A 3,369-nucleotide genomic window follows, 5' to 3' on the forward strand; every position below is an offset into this window, starting at 1 on the left:
TGGAAAAGAAAAAATTTAAATTAATTATAAATGTCTAGAAAACAAATCTTTGTGTATTTTGCGCTTATGTTGAAAACTGGACTTTATTCTAAGTAAATAGGTACTAAAAGAAAACTTGAGAAGCTTAATAATTTTATAAATCGCAAGAGTTCGATAGCGACATTCTTACACAATATGGGGATTTGGCCCCCCAAAAGTTAATACTGTGGGCGATTTTACTCGCGCCAATAAAATATACATATATATGTATATTGAACTAATAGAGAATTTCAGATATTTGGAAAAGTGCATGTATTTTCCAAGAAAACGATAAATATTACTCTGGAACGGGGACAGTTGAAAAATCTAGGATAGGGTAGTCATCTACAGATCTTACGAGTTGGATACCAAAGTAGTTTTGAATAGCACTGGACCCCAACGTTGGAGAGGGGTGCGCTTTGGCCCATTCTGATACCGTGCTCCAGACAGGCAGGTACTTGCCAATGCGGGCCAGTGACATAATAATGCTCTACACTCTCGACTTCCACCATTACATGACGAAGCAGTGATCCCGTCAGCCGAAAGATTGCCTTGTCTAATTTAGGCCCGATAAGTCGTGCTATCCTGCACCTGCGCTTTGCAGACTGTCTTCTATTCGCCTGTTCGTTAAAGTTATTAAGAACGTCACTGATCAAAGATGAACTTTCTTGTCAGTTAGCTTGCTATTCAGTGCTCTGAAATATCTTTGTGGCCTGGCTACAGAATAAGCATTCAGGTTAACCTCATTGCATTCGCTGCCAGTCGCTGTGAAGTCGGGCTAGCTAAGGTTTGCAGAAAGATCATCCAAAATACTGGATCATCACTTAATTTCATCAACCAGTTTAATCTAACTGCATTAAAACTTGACTGTAGTCTCCCATACAGCCTACGGGTAAAAAATGGAAAGCTTATTTCTGTCGACTGGAAAATCGACCCATATATCGACCAGTCAATATACTAACATTTTACGCTTGAATTGCCATTTACACTGATCGATTTTGGTTGAACGATAAAAATCGACTAGGAAATCGATCCTTGTACAGGCAGCTTCAGGTATTGTTCCTATTCGATGCCAGTGACAGTTTTCTCATCGAAGCGCGTTGGATATCAAACTTCGGATATGACATCACCGGAAATGAAATTTTTAACAACTTTGCCAATCACGCTGTTAATTGGGAACTATAGTCAACTGTCATGAAATGTCAGCGGCATACTTATTGTCGGCTTGCTTCTTAGGAATCTGCGCTCAGATAATCCTTCCTGACTAATTAAGCATTAAAAAGTACAAAACTTGAAACTTAGCATTTTGTGGCGATTTTCAACGGCTTAAAGCCATAAAACCTTACAAAAAGGTGCCGTAACTTTTCAGGTATTCAAAGCAGACCAATCCAAGCTTATACATACATATGTATCGTTAAGATTGTGAGCGATTTCCGTTATGCTGCGGTGTGTCCGTCATGCTAATTGGGTGATGGCGGTAAATTAGATTCAGAGCGCGAGAACCTTGGCGCATCAGCGGCGAGACAAGAATGTCGATCCCAATTTAGGGTATGTATGCATATACGTGTGTATGTATCTTCATATGTGTACGTGTGTATTTACATATAATGAATAGCGTGTGATTTATGCGCGATCACGGCTGGCATTCGAAATGGCAACCTTTTTGTAATGCGAATGCTTGGTGTTAAACCGCACATAAAGTTTTGCTCGCCTTGGGCGGCTCAGATGACTCACTCAAACCTAGTTTATGTTTTTAAAAACTTATTTTGCCTAACATAAATACATATACATATGTATACATATGCATATGCGAATTCTATGAATTTACTGTTTATTTTTCTATTTTTTCTGGCGCATTGAAAGCTATTGAAAATCTGTGTGCTTGAATGTAAATATGTATGTAAATGATGAAGCAATAAGTGGGATACAGAAAGTGGAGCTTTACATACAGGCATACGCATATGTATATGCACATTAGTGTGGTAAAAAAAAAAAATAAAAATAAAGTCGGAATTTTAATGCTCGCACCTCCTAGAATTGTTCTGTATTGAAAAAAAAGTCTCTTCAGGAGACTTTCAATAATAGTACCCAATTGTTTATTTAATAATTTTTTAGTACTAAGGATTTTTATGTCCCATTGCATTTTTCGGGGTTTCTAGCGGTTTCTGGCGGACCTATAAATTATAGTTACTTTGAAAAAATGACTACATAAACAATTGGGTATTATTATTGGGAATCTCCTGCAGAGAAACAGAGTTTTTCGATCGAAATATATTGATTTTTAAGAATTCTATACAATTTCTACGAAAAGTTGTTTTTTTCCATATAAAATACATGGAAAACTTTTCGCGCTTTGAGCGACATCTAAATATTTTTTGGTTTCAAAATAAATAAAAATATTTTTATATTTGTTGTCGGTATAGAACAATTCTAGGGGGTAGGAGCGTAAAAATTCCGACTTTACCTTTTCACATGCGTGTCCGGACCACCCTAATGCACATACATACATATGTATGTAAGCAGTATCGGCATGCTCGCATTGCTCTATGCCTTTTTAAATTTGCTTATCTTGGATTTATCGGCTTACGTTTAGCATAATAAACAGATCAAAATATACACACCACGCATTTATGTATATGTATATTGGGGTGGTCCAAAATAAGCAAAGTCGGAATTTTAATTTACTCACCCCTTTGGACTGTGCTATACTAAAAAAAAAATACCACTTTTTTATTTTGGAAGAAAGTGGAGCTTTGCATACAGGCATACGCATATGTATGTAATGCACATTAGTGTGGTAAAAAAAAAATAAAGTCGGAATTTTAATGCTCTCACCTCCTAGAATTGTTCTATATTGAAAAAAGTATACCCCTCTTTTTTATTTCGAAATCAAAAAATATTTACAGGTTGCTCAAAACGCTTAAAGTTTTCGATGAACCTTATAAACACATTTAAAAAAGGGGTACATTTCTTCGATATAGACAATCATAGTGGAAGAGACAATTAAAATTATACTTTACTTTTTCACCTGCATTTTTGCACCACCCTAATGCAAAAACATACAACTACACAACTGTGTACGCCAACCGTTTTGCAGCACTTAATTAAACAACGGTGCGCCAGCGATTCGTCCCTCAAATACGCCACCCGCACTGCGGTGATCTTCACGTCAGCTGTGAACGACGACGGGCACAATTCGGTGATCGATCGCAACCAGTTTTGTTTATATTTATAAACTTGCCAATCTACACCGCCTTGACTGTTGCTGATCATCTGTTGGATTTGCCTGCTGATCGCTACCGATCGACAGGCAACGGCTGCTGTGCCATTTTCGCATGAGAAATGTTGCAC

This window comes from Rhagoletis pomonella, unplaced genomic scaffold, assembly GCF_013731165.1.
Source record: "Rhagoletis pomonella isolate Grant_MI unplaced genomic scaffold, Rhpom_1.0 Rhpom_scaffold_00012, whole genome shotgun sequence".
NCBI classification, from domain to species: domain Eukaryota; kingdom Metazoa; phylum Arthropoda; class Insecta; order Diptera; family Tephritidae; genus Rhagoletis; species Rhagoletis pomonella.